Here is a 14,501-nt window from a genome sequence, read left to right as displayed (position 1 = left end):
AATAGATTCCATCTTGAAGGATGGAACTCTGAGAAACTTGTTTAGACTCTTGAGGTCTAAAATAGGTCTGAAAGTTCCCATCTTGAGGAATACAAACAGACTCGATAAAGCCCCTTTCCCTGTGATGGAATGGGACATATTACTCCCAAAGAAGAGAGGGCTCTCCCACAATGTAAGAACACCTCTCATTTTATCTGGTTTGCAGATATTTGTGAAAGAAAAAATCTTCCTCGTGGAGAAGAATTTCCGATCCAGTTTGTATCTCTGAGACAGGGATCCTGAACATCCTGCACACAAGCCTGAATGATAAGGAAGTCCGCCCCCTACAAGATTTGGTTCCGGATCGTGGGCAAAATTCCTCATGCTGACTTGTATTCAGCAGCGAGTTATCTCAAATTATCTACCCACGTTCCAAGACTGGTTGGGTTTCCCAGCGGCTTGAATTGCAAATAGATTCCCTCTTGCTTAGAAGAAGGAGATTCCCCCACCAGGACCAAACAAAGTCTTTCCCTTAAGGAATTGCCAGGAGCCTAGACTTTGATGACACATCTGGATATTCTTTAAAGAAGTCTCAGTCCTAAGAGATGCTACAAAAAAATTGAATCAATATGCTGCCGTACAAGTGGACACGCAGCCGGTTGCAATAGCAAACCTTGGAAAACATAGATCCTTTAAAGTAGACTCTCCAACCCGCTAGTCCATAGGGTCTTAGAAGGCCCAACTATACTCAATAGGAATAGTAGATTGCTTGACCAAGACAGAAATAGCCCCCTCCACCTTTGGGACCGTCCGTCCAGATTCCCTGACAGCGTCAGCTATCGGGAACATCTTCCTGAAAATCGAAAAATCCCAAAGCATCTCCCTCCTTCAGTAATAAGGAGAAAGCATTGGAAATAGTAACTATTGGAAAACTTCCTCAAGGAATGTTTCCTCCTAGTGGAAACAAAAAATATAAGGCACCATAACTCCAAATGGAGTGAAAAGGAAGCGCAGGGCACCGGATGTGGGCCATAAAATTCCATGGAACACTATAGGAGAAAATAATGGCATAACTTGACCATTGTCAACCTGTTCCTAATAGCAATCTCCTTAGAGAAAGTAGGTACATATTTATTTATTTTTTAAAGGTACACACAAAAAAATTAAAACTGTCTCATTAAATCTTAATAAGAAACCTCATTATGTACGCTTTTGTTCCATCCCAAACCACAAAGGATGAATGAACAAATAAACAACTGAAATACTTTGATAAAATTTGCACAGGAAAAGACGATACTGTCTCTTTAAATCTTGAAAGAAACTGTCTTATTTTGCGTGCATTTGTTCCATCCTAAGACAAAAAAGATGAAATAACAAATAAACAGCTGAAGTCATTTAATAAAAATAACAGATGAAATAAACGTTGCTGTCTCTTTAAATACTAAACAGTAACATTGTCTTTAAACATGCAGGGTTGGAATGATTAACAAAGAAATCTGCAGCAGTTCTCAGAAATCATGCTGAAGTGCCCAACCGAAATGTAAATATCATTAGGCTCCTCAAGTACGTCAGAGAGTAATGCCTATTAACCCCTTATTTTCTTTTTGTGAAATACATATTGATAAAAACGAGATACATAAAAGCAGTCAAACTACTGGTATATCCGCCATGAAAGGGTAACAACACTGGACTGTGTGAGATGCTCTGCCGCCGGTATCTACATGAAGGAGAAGAGCGAAATCCCACACAGTCATCACAGAGCTCCGCCCTTCGTGGGGGTGAAGACGCTCCAACTCTCAGCACTTGTACCTAGAGATAGAGAAAACGCCCGAAAGCAGCACAAACTAGCAACTCCGCCCATCGTGGGCATGTAGACTCTCCAACTCACGGCACTTGAATGACTATGCCCTAGAGAGAGAGATAGAGAAAGCACGCGAAAGCGGCGCAAACTAGCAACTCCGTCCATCGTGGGTGAGTAACAAGCAATCTCCCAGTCGCCATTAAAACTTTGCATAGATAGGCCACCGGGAGCTAGTGAAACTGTACCCTCAGATACATATTGGGGACAATCAAGCTACCGCATATCATGTAGCAAAATAAACCAATAAAGAGTGACCCATACACCATTTCTAAACGAAAAATGTTATAGCATCACCACCTTAAGATTTGCAGCCTGTAAAACCAAAAACGGAACCAGCTCCTGGACGTTACAGTCATAAACTGACATTAACTTCAGTGTCTGCCTAAAATTAGCTGCCATAGACCTCTCCTACTAGGAGAGGTGACTTGTCCCATCACATTAAGAGCCCTATCTCTTAGCCCTTGCTTAAGTGACTGTCCAGAAACGCAGTACTCACGTAAATGCAGGATTTTTAGCCCCTGCTAAGAATGTGCTGTCCCTCCTTTTACATGTAGGAGACCTGACCACATAAATAAAGTGCTCCAATTCTCTGAGATCCATTAATTGACCCAGAATAAAAAGTCAGCACTTACCTTGAAAGCTGTGCGACAGCATGGCAGTCCAGCAGGTTTTCAGAGGTCCTTTCCCTCCCATAGCCCTGTGGACAAAGATTAGCCTGAGTTAAAAGTGCTTAGGCTGTCTGTATTAGGGCAGCAAATATGTATAGGAGACGCAGTGAGAATTATGTCCCACCAGTTCCTATTGCTTTAAGGCCACCAAATGCCCTACTGTAGAGACTGATCTGGTCTAGGCTACACCCTAGAACAAAGTAGCACTCACTGGCACTACTACTCTTCCTATCACTAACACAGGAAAAGAGAATGACAGGGTTGGGAGGGAAGGGAGGAGCTATTTATACAGCTCTGCTGTGGTGCTCTTTGCCTCCTCCTGCTGACCAGGAGGCGATATCCCACAAGTAAGGATGAAATCCGTGGACTCATCGTATCTTGAAAAAGAAAGGGCATTTAGCTCTATTGCTGCCCAAAGCCCTAACCTAAAAAATAAACCCACCCAATACACCCTTAAAAAAATCCTAACACTAACCCCCGAAGATTCACTTACCGGGAGAAGTCTTCATCCAAGCGGCAAGATGTCCTCAAGGAAGCCGGCAGAAGTGGTCCTCTAGACGGGCAGAAGTGGTCCTCCAGATGGGCAGAAGTCTTCATCCAGACGGCATCTTCTATCTTCATCCTTCCGACGTGGAGTGGCTCCATCTTCAAGACATCCGGCGCGGAGCATCTTCTTCAAATGACGTCTTCTTCGGAATGAATATCACTTTAAGTGATGTCATCCAAGATGGCGTCCCTTAGATTCCGATTGGCTGATAAAATTCTATCAGCCAATCGGAATTAAGATAGATGCAATCAGCCAATAAGATTGAGCTGGCATTTTATTGGCTGTTCCAATCAGCCAATAGAATGCAAGCTCAATCCTATTGGCTGATTGGATCAGCCAATAGGATTGAAGTTCAATCCTATTGGCCGATTGCATCAGCCAATAGGATTTTTTCTACCTTAATTCCGATTGGCTGATAGAATTCACTTAAAGTGATATTCATTCCGAAGAAGACGTTGTTTGAAGAGGATGCTCCGCGACGGATGTCTTGAAGATGGAGCCGCTCCGCGTCGGAAGGATGAAAATAGAAGATGCCGTCTGGATGAAGACTTCTGCCCGACTGGAGGACCACTTCTGCCCGTTTGGAGGACCACTTCTGCCGGCTTCCTTGAGGACATCTTGCTGCTTTTATGAAGACTTCTCCCGGTAAGTGAATCTTCAGGGGTTAGTGTTAGGATTTTTTTAAGTATGTATTGGGTGGGTTTATTTTTTAAGTTAGGGCTTTGGGCCTGCAATAGAGCTAAATGCCCTTTTAAGGGCAATGCCTATCCAAATGCCCTTTTCAGGGCAATGGGAGCTTAGTTTTTTTAGTTAGGCTTTTATTTGGGGGGTTGGTTGTGTGGGTGGTGGGTTCTACTTTTGGGGGGTTGTTTGTATTTTTTTTACAGGTAAAAGAGCTGATTTCTTTGGGGCAATGCCCCGCAAAAGGCCCTTTTAAGGGCTATTGATAGTTTAGTTTAGGCTAGGGTTTTTTTTATTTTGGAGGGGCTTTTTTTATTTTGATAGGGCTATTAGATTAGGTGTAATTAGTTGAAAGATCTGTAATTTGTTTTTTATTTTCTGTAATTTAGTTTTTAATTTAATTTATTCAATTGTATTTAATTTAGGTAATTTATTTATTTGTAGTGTAGTGTTAGGTGTTATTGTAACTTAGGTTAGGTTTTATTTTACAGGTCAATTTGTATTTATTTTAGCTAGGTAGTTATTAAATAGTTAATAACTATTTAGTAACTATTCTACCTAGTTAAAATAAATACAAACTTGCCTGTAAAATAAAAATAAACCCTAAGCTAGATACAATGTAACTATTAGTTAGTATTGTAGCTAGCTTAGGGTTTATTTTATAGGTAAGTATTTAATTTTAAATAGGAATAATTTAGTTAATTATAGTAATTTTAATTAGATTTATTTAAATTATATTTGTTAGGGGGTGTTAGAGTTAGACTTAGATTTAGGGGTTAATACATTTAATATAGTGGCAGCGACATTGGGGGCGGGAGATTAGGGGTTAATAAATATAATGTAGGTGTCGGCGATGTTGGGGGCAGCAGATTAAATGTAGGTGGCGGCGGTGTCCGGAGCGGCAGATTAGGGGTTAATAAGAAAAAAGTAGGTGTCGGCGATGTCGGGGGCGGCAGATTAGGGGTTAATAAGTGTAAGATTAGGGGTGTTTAGACTCGGGTTCATGTTAGGGTGTTAGGTGTAAACATAAAATGTGTTTCCCCATAGGAATCAATAGGATTGCGTTACTTAGATTTACACTGCTTTTTGTCAGGTGTTAGACTTTTTCTCAGCCGGCTCTACCCATTGATGTCTATGGGGAAATCATGCACAAGCACGTACGACCAGCTCACCGCTGATTTAAGCAGCGCTGGTATTGAAGTGCGGTATGGAGCACAATTTTGCATTACGCTTACTTCTTGTCTTTTAACGCCGGGTTTGTAAAAACCTGTAATACCAGTGCTGCAGGTAAGTGAGCGGTGATAAAAAACTGCTCGTTAGCACCGCACAGCTCATAACGCAAAACTCGTAATCGGGCAGAAATAGTTGCTGTGGCCACTTAGCTAATGCTGTGCAAGAAAAAGGTTAGGGCCAGTTTGCTTAAGCTCAAGCGTTAATTGCGCTAGAAGTAAGCTTTTTGCGCCTGTCGGATTGCGCTCATATTGTGAGTTGAAAGTGTAGAAGTGGTATAATTTAGTAAAAGTATGCAAAGACCACCAAGTAGCTGCCTTGCAAATTTGATCAACTGAAGCCTCATTCATAAAAGCCCAAGTAGTGGCAACTGAGCTACTAGAATGAGCAGTAATCCGCTGCTGCAGAGGCTAACCTGCCTCCAAACAAGCTTTGTGAATCAAAAGTTTTAATCAAGAGTCTAACATAATAGCAGAGGCCTTCTGTCCTTTCATAGGGCCAGAAAAAACAAAACAAAACTAGAAGTTTGTCTAAAATTCTTAGTAGCATCAACATAATATTTCAATGCCCTAACAACATCCAGAGAATGCAAAGATCTTTCAGAAGCATTTTTAGGATTAGGACACAAAGAAGTAACAACAATTTCTCTGTCAATGTTTTCTGAAGAAACAACCTTAGGCAAAAAATTAAATGACGTCTGTAAAACAGCCTTAACCTGATGAAAAATCAGATAAGGAGGCTCACAATAAAAAGCAGACAATTCAGAAACTCTTCTAGCAGAAGATATAGCCAAAAGAAACAACACTTTGCCCTTTCAGGGAACTGGCAGATAGTCCCTTATCTAGACCATCCTGCAAAAACTAGAGAATCCTAGGAATCCTGAAAGAATGCCAGGAAAAAACATGATTTATACACAAAGAAATAAAGGCCTTCCACACCTTGTGATAGATTTTCCTAGTAACAGGTTTACGAGCCTGAATCAAAGTTTCAATCACAGAATCAGAGAAACCCCTATGTCTCAAGACTAAGTGTTCAATTTCCATGCCATCAAGTTTAGAGACTTGACATCCGGATGGGAAAAAAGACCGCATAGAAAGAGGCCAAGGAGGGCAACTGGACATCTGAAACAGATTTGCATACCAAATTTTGCCAAGCTGGAGCACTCAGGACTACCAACGACTTCTCAAGTCTTATCTTGGAAATCACTCTGAAACCAGAGGTGGAAACAGATAAGCAGGCTGAAATGACCAAGGAACTACTAGAGCATCCACTTACTGTGCGTGAGGATCCCTGGACCTTGCAAAATATCTGGAAAGTTTCTTGTTCAAACAAGAGGCATCAGATCTATTTCTGTGAAAACCCACAGATCCACAATCTGATTGAACACACCCTGGTGAAGAGACCACTCCCCTGGATGTAGAGACTGACAACTGAGAAAGTCTGCCTCCCAACTGTTCACTCCTGGGATGTGAATAGACACTTCCATCATTGCCAGGGAACTGTGAGTTCTCTCCTGATGGTTGATATAAGCCACTGCTGTGACATTGTCTGTCTGAAAATGGAGATTGGAATCCCTTTTCAATAGAGGCCAAACTTGAAGGGCCCTGAAAGTTGCTGAGTTCTAGAACATCGATTGGTAACCTCGCCTCTTAAGGTTCCCAAACCCCCTGTGCTGTCAGACACCCCCAGACTGCTCCCCAGCTTGAAAGACTTGCATCTGTAGTGATCACAGTCCAGGTAGGATGAGAAAAAGAAACCCCCTGAATAATACACTGATGATCCTGCCACCACGTTAGAGACTAACTTGTACTGGGATCCAAAAATATCTTTTAGGACAACTGAGTATAATCATTGCACCATTGACGCAGGATACAAAACTGAAGAGGCCTCATGTGAAATCGAACAGATGGAAATGCATCTGATGCTGCAATTATGAGACCTAGTACTTCCATACACAGAGCCACTGAAGGAAATGAGAGGCACTGAAGTTTTAGACAAGCTGACACCAATCTTAACCGTCTCTGCTCTGTTAGAGAAAGACTCATGAAAGACACTGAGTCTATTTAGAAACCCAAGAAAGTTATCTTTGTCTGAGGAACCAAAGAACTCTTTGGAAAATTGATCCTCCAACCATGCTTTTGAAGAAACAACAAGAGTTGGTTAGTGTGAGATTCTGCTAAAGGAAAAGACGGAGCTTGAACCAAGATATCGTCCAGGTAAGGAAACCCTGCAATACCCTGAGTTCTGATCACAGACAAAAGGGCACCAGAACCTTTGCAAATATTCTTGGAGCTGTACCCAGACCAAATGGTAGAGCAACAAACTGAAAATGCTTTTCCAGAAAAGCAAACCTCAGAAACTGGAAATGTTCTCTGTGAATTGGAACATTAAGGTAAGCATCCTTTAAATTGATTGTGGACATAAACTGACTTAGCTGGACAAAAGGCAGAATAGTCCTGATAGTTTCCATTCTGAAAGATGCAATCCTTACAAATTTGTTCAGAGCCTTTAGATCCAAAACTGGTCTGAATGTGCCTTCATTCTTTGGAACAATGAAGAGATTTGAATAAAATCATATCCCCTGTTGCTGCACAGGAACTGGAACAATCACTCAGATCTGAGACGGATTGAAGAAAAGCTTGAGCTTTTACAGGATTCTTTGGAACATTGGACAGAAAAAAAACTTCTTCTGGTGGTCTTGTTGTGAATCCTATTTGATATCCCTGAGAAACAATATTCTGAACCCATGGATCTGGAACAGACTGAAACCAAATCTCCTGAAATAGGCTTAATCTGCCCCCTACCAGAATTTATGGATCAGGGGCTGCACCTTCACATAGTTTTGGAAGTAGGGATAGATTTATTTCCTTGCTTTGACTCCATTAGGTCTCCAAACTGAACCATAGAAAGTTTGCTTTTGAGCAGAGTAGTCAGTTTTATGTTCCTCATTCTGACAAAAGGAACAAAAAATGATTAAACACTTTGGATTTCCCTTTAGACTTTCTGTCTTGAGGAAGTTAAGCCCCTTTACCTGCAGTAATAGTTGAAATAATATAATCTAAATCAGAGAACCAAATAACTTATTTCCCTTAAAGGAAAGAGACAATAATCTAGATTTAGACACTATATCAACAGACTAGGATTTAAGCCACAAGGCCCTCCGGGCAAGAATAGCTAATGACATGCTTTTGACATTAATCTTCATAATGTCAAACACAGCATCACAAATAAAAGAATTAGCACTCTGAAGCAAACCCAACAGATTTGCACTAACAGGGTCATCAGAAACCTGCTAGGAAAGACTGGATAACCAGCAAGTAGAAGCAGCAGCTACATCAGCAATAGAAATAGCTGGTCTGAGAATATAACCAGCATGTAAAAAGGACCTTCTATGAAAAGAAAATTTTCTGTCTAAAGGGTTCTTAAAAGAAGTACTGTCTTCCAAAGGAATAGTTTGTTTAGCTAGAGTGGAAATGGCCCCATCGACCTTGGGAACTGTTTCCCAAAGGTCAAGATTAGCAGCAGGTTAAAGGATATAACTTTTTAAACCATCCAGATCGAGTAAAAGACATACCTGGCTAAGACCATTCCCTAGAAGTCATGTCAGAGACTGCATCAGGCACAGGAAAACCTCAGGGAGATAACACACAGTCCTAAAAAAGTGAATTTAAACAATTACAAGGTTTATCACCAGAAACTTTAAAATCTTTAACCCCCTTAAGTAACACGGTCCCATTTTAAAAGCGAACAAATTTGATCAAATTTAAACAAAAAAGAGGAGATATCAGGTTCAACTTCAGATGAGGAATCCTCATCCCCTGAGAAAACTTCACCATCTGAAGAATAAACAGTATCCCTGGTCTCAGGGCCCATAGCACATCTAGAAGGTAAAATCTGAACTGACCTTTTAGGCTTATTTATGGTGGGCGAGCAGTCACCGCTTCGGAAACTGCAGCCTTGATAAAAGTTTTCATGGCAGGAGGCACTACCACATCATTAACCTGTAATGAACAAAGAGTAGGTGCATTAGAACCCAAAGAAACAGCATAAGATTCATCTGTTTGCATTAAAAATTTTAAACATAAGCCACATAAATGAGCTAGAGAAGGCAGTTCAGCTTTTTTAAAATAAGCAAACCGAATAATGGTAGAAAAGTGTTCAGGAGACTCAGTTTCTTTAGATTTTGGGACAGAATCCTGCTGCTCCATTATAGCATGCGGCAAAGCAATGCAATAAACACTATTAAACCCCCTAAAAAAACATTACCTCCAAACGTGCGCCAAACAACTAAAAAAGGGGATTGTGTGTGCCAAATTCCAATGTGCACATAGCCTAGCTAATGTGCACTAACCCGACATAAGTAAACCATCGTACGGGAAGACTAAAGGAACGAGCGCTAACCTGACAGGCAAACCCAGTGCACGAAACAACTATAGATGCAAAGGGGACTGCACTAACCCAATGAGCATAAACCCGAAGTATGAAAACAAAGCCGACATGTGAAAATCTAAGCTTGCCAAAAAAGCCATGTGTGCTACAGCAAGGGATTAGTGAAAAGGATCTGTTCCAGGGCCATATATAAACAACATATATAAACTTTTTATAATAAAAAAGTGCCCATAACTTAGCTATACAAGGGTCTAAACGTTAAAATAAAAAGATACTTACCAATAGACACTCATCCACTAGCAATCAAGTAGTAAACAGCTAAACCAGTACTGAAACATATGATTATGTTATAGATTAGGAGTATATTGTAGATCCATAAAGGGAGTCAGAAAACACCTCCCTGCGACCGATGATAGAGGGTTTATGAATTTTCCCATGAGGTGAAACAAAGAATCATACCTCAAATACATCCCTTTGACAAGCACTGTACTATGAGGAGAAACCGGGCCTCAATATAGACTAAAAAAACAAAAAACAAAACCTTTCTCTGAAGAATCATATGCACATCTTCATTCTTCAACCATCTCAAGCAGAGGCAAAGTAAAGAGGTATGTGTGAGGGGTTTTATAGAGTTCTTGGGGTTTGGGAATCTTTGCCTCCTCCTAGTGGTAGAGAAGACTAATTCCCATAAATAATGTTTTGTGGACTCTCATCACCTGTATGAAAGACATAAAATGCTCTAGCTATGCATTGCAAAGATGTTAAATACATAGTTAAAGTGAGGTCAAGAGCAGCAATGCACTACTATTGGGAGCCTGCTGTACACATCTTGTGAGCCAATAACAAGAGGCATATGTGTGTAGCCACCAATCAACAGCTAGTTTCTATTAATCAGCCTATCTACGTATGCTTTTCAACAAAGTACATTTTATAACACAACTAAATTGAAAAGTCTCTAACATTCTCTGTCTGAAGTTTAATTTTGACTTTCATACCCATTAAAATGCATTTACATGTCTGGCCGGCAGATTCCTTTGTGTCTGTACTTTTACAAATCAGAAGCAGTAACAACATTCTTATAATGAAAAGCAGTTTTATTTTACAATTACTTTTCTACCACAAAACATACAAACATCAATCTTTATCAAATATCAGCATATTTAGAATGGAATAATTCTTATTAAATGGTTTCAGGTACAACAGTTATGTCACAATAAGCACCACTAGTGAGTTAACAAGGCTACAGAAATAAAAGGTCTCATGTGCGACTGAATGGAACACCTTTCGTTAGGCTGGTGTGGCAGATGAAATTAAAGGGGACATTCTATTTTTTTTTTTTTTTGCATCTAATAGAGAATATTTTAATGCATTACAAGTTTTGTACTTTGAAAACCACATGCTCCAGGGCTGAATAAACTGACTTTTCCTTGTTAAGATTGTGGACAGCTACCGGTCAACCAATTTAGCCAATGAACAATACATACTTCAATAGAATCTGCTTTTCCTGCAAGCTTCAGTGTATGTTTTTCATGAATAAAACTATTTTTAACAGGTTTGATTGCTTTTCTTTCATATGTACAATAGATTATTTTGGTTACAGTAGCTCCCTTATCATTTTCTCAGCTTTGTTTTTATTAGAATGAGTCTCCTTTTCTTCTCTGTTTCCCCATTTTAGTCTATCAGAGTTTGCTGTGCAAACAACTATTTCTGCTTTCTGTCTTCTTCTCTGAGGCATTCCAATCTATAAGAAGCGTGAATGTTTGAATTTGTTTAGCCACCTAAATTATGAACAGGAATGTGTGGTTTTCTCATACTAGGATTGATTAGATATGCACAAATATATAAAATATGCATAAATATATAAACACAATAAAAAATAGTCTTTTCTTGGGGTTTTTGAAATTTGCAGTGCTTTTAGCAAACCAACAGAAACAAAACATATGCATCTGATACAAAAGTAACTGATGGTGGTCCATTGACAATGTTTGTATATCGTGTTTGAAAAGCAAGGCTTTTCACTGTAATACACGTGTACAATTAAAGGGACACTCAATCAAAATTAAACTTTCATTATTCAGATAGAGCAGCCATTTTAAACAACTTTCCAATTTACTTCCATTAACAAAATGTGCACAGTCTTTTTATATTTAAACTTTTTGAGTCACCAGCTCCTACTGAGCATGTGCAAGAATAAGTGTGTATGCATTTGTGAATGGCTGATGGCTGTCACATGGTACGTGTATGCATTTGTGAATGGCTGATGGCTGTCACATGGTACAGGGGGAGTGGGAAAAAAACATAACTTTTAAAATTGTCAGAAAAAAAATCTACTTCTTATTTGAAGTTCAGACTAAGTGCTATTGCATTGTCTTGTTATCTTGCATTTGTTTATTATACAAATCTACTGTGTTGACTGGTCCTTTAAGTTTATGTCATTTTGTAATTTTATAATACACTTTTATTTTGTTGTGTACAAGCTTCAGAGATTGAAAGAGCGATTTCAACTATAACTAAACCAGGAAACAATCACATTTATTAAAGGGATATGAAATGTACATTGTTCTTTCATGATTCAGATTGAACATGCACTTATAAATAACTTTCTAATTTACGTCCATTACTTTGTTCTTTTAATATCTTTTGTTGAAAAGCAGGGGCATAAGCTTAGGAGCCTGCTCATTTCTGGAGCACAATATGCCAGCAGTTTTGCAATAATGTTATCCATTTCCAAAACCACTAGATGGCAGCACTATTTCCTGCCATGTAGTGCTCCAAACACCTACCTAGGTATCTCTTCAACACAGAATATTATGGCAAAGAAGCAAATTTGATAATAGAAATAAATTGGATTTTTTTTTATTAAATTGTATGCTCTATCGGAATCAAAAAAATGTTTTTGGAGTTTCATATCCCTTTAAAGGGACATTAAACACTTTGATATTGTAATATAAAATATTTAATTCTATATAGTAAACAAAAAATTGCAATATGCTTTCATTATTTATTTTGACTCTTTCCTGCAATTTATTTTTCAAAATTGTCACTTTCCAATTCCTGTTAAAAAGTTATTGGTTGCACCTTCTAGTGACCCATTTATAACTGTCCCTTAGGGCTCCATGTACTAAGCCGTCAATTCATCCGTCATTGTAGACGCGGATAAACTCGCCGTTACTCGCCGCGGGCGAAATGGTGTCCGCTGTCGCTATGTACTAATATTCCCCCAATAAATAGACAAGTCTAGCCCGCCGCGAGCAGTTGCGGATTGTTGATAAATTTGACGCCTCGCTCGCCGCGACTAAGCTGACGGTACTTAACTTTCAGTTGAATTGTCTGGCCAATTATTAACACGTGACATGCAAGGTGTCACGAACATCATAGTAGTCGCGGGATATTTTGCTCCTATAAAAGTTCAACTTATCTAAACAACTTTATTATTGTTCAAAATTTTTTGAAGAGTGATAACAGAGCGTTATTTTTGTAATATTTATTTACAATTTGGATATGGCTTCATCTGGATCTGATAATATATAAATATTAATATAAAAATAATTATAAAGATTGACAACTAACAATACAAATTTAAATAGATTACTCTTTAATTACAGTCGACAAATTGGGCGCAATTTATGTACATGGAAATGAGAGACAAATTAGACGCCAGTTATGCTGTAAGTACAATGCTGATATTACTGCCTTTTATATATGTCTAGACTGGCGTCTAGATTGACTTTCCTATTGTTTTGTACCTTGCCCGCCACCTAAAAGGTGGCGAGGCAAAAATAGCGAGGTGGGAGCGGAAATTGTAGCGAGCGGACAAATAGATTTTTTAGTACATTCGTTTTTTGGCGAGTTGGTGGTCAAATGTGTCTAATTACAGTGAAAAATGGAGCGGTAGCGAGGTTTGGCGGATAAGTACGCTCGCAATTTTAAAGATGCGAGTTTTAACATAATTGACGGCTTTGTACATATCAGTTTGCGAGTTTTGACGCGAGATTTGTTGCGGGTAGCTCGCTGACTGCTTAGTACATGGAGCCCATAGTCTGCATATTATTCTCAGGCTAATCTCTGCTTATATCGTTATATACATCATGAATTTAGTGTTTAAAGGGACAGTCTAGTCAAAATGAAATGTTTATTATTCAGATAGGACTTTTAATTTTAATCAACTTTTCAATTTACTTTTATCATCAAATTTGCTTTTTTCTCTTGGTATTCTTAGTTTAAACTAAACATAGGTAGGCTCATATGCTAATTTCTAAGCCTTTGAGGGCTGCCTCTTATCACATGCTTTTTAAATCTCTTTTCAACACAAAGAGACAGAAAGTACACGTGGGCCATATAGATAACACTGTGTTCAGGCACAGGGGGTTATTTAAGATCTAGCACAACACAATGCTAAATTTAAGACAATAGATAATAAACAGTCACAGTCATGTGATCAGGGGGCTGGAAGAAGGTTCCTAGATACAAGGTAATCACAAAGGTAAAAAGTACATTAATATAACTGTGTTGGTTATGCAAAACTGGGGAATGGGTAATAAAGGGATTATCTATCTTTTAAAACAATAATATGGTAGACTGTCCCTTTAATGTCTCTTTAACATATGGGCCAGAAGAGGACATCCGGAGAGGCAGAAGTCGTTATCCGATCTGGGCAGAAGAGGTCCTCCATCCAGTAGAAGTCTTCATCCAAGCGGCATCTTCTATCTTCATCCATCCGGCGCGGAGTGGGTTCATCTTCAAGACATCCGACGTGGAGCATCCTCTTCTTCCCGACGACTAACGACAAATGAAGGTTCCTTTAAATGACGTCATCCAAGATGGCGTCCCTCAAATTCCGATTGGCTAATAGGATTCTATCAGCCAATCGGAATTAAGGTAGGAAAAATCAGATTAGCTGCTAGAATGTGAGGTCCATTCTATTGGCTGATCTAATCAGCCAATCGGATTGAACTTCAATCTGATTGGCTGATTACATCAGCCAATCTGATTTTTCCTACCTTAATTCCGATTGGCTGATAGAATCCTATCAGCCAATCGGAATTCGAGGGACGCCATCTTGGATGACGTCATTTAAAGGAATCTTCATTCGTCGTTAGTCGTCAGGAAGAAGAGGATGCTCCGCGTCGGATGTCTTGAAGATGGA

The sequence above is a fragment of the Bombina bombina genome, chromosome 6 (assembly GCF_027579735.1).
Source record: "Bombina bombina isolate aBomBom1 chromosome 6, aBomBom1.pri, whole genome shotgun sequence".
In the NCBI taxonomy this organism is placed as follows: domain Eukaryota; kingdom Metazoa; phylum Chordata; class Amphibia; order Anura; family Bombinatoridae; genus Bombina; species Bombina bombina.
The sequence above is the reverse complement of the archived record's forward strand: the minus strand, read 5'-3'. Positions refer to the sequence as shown.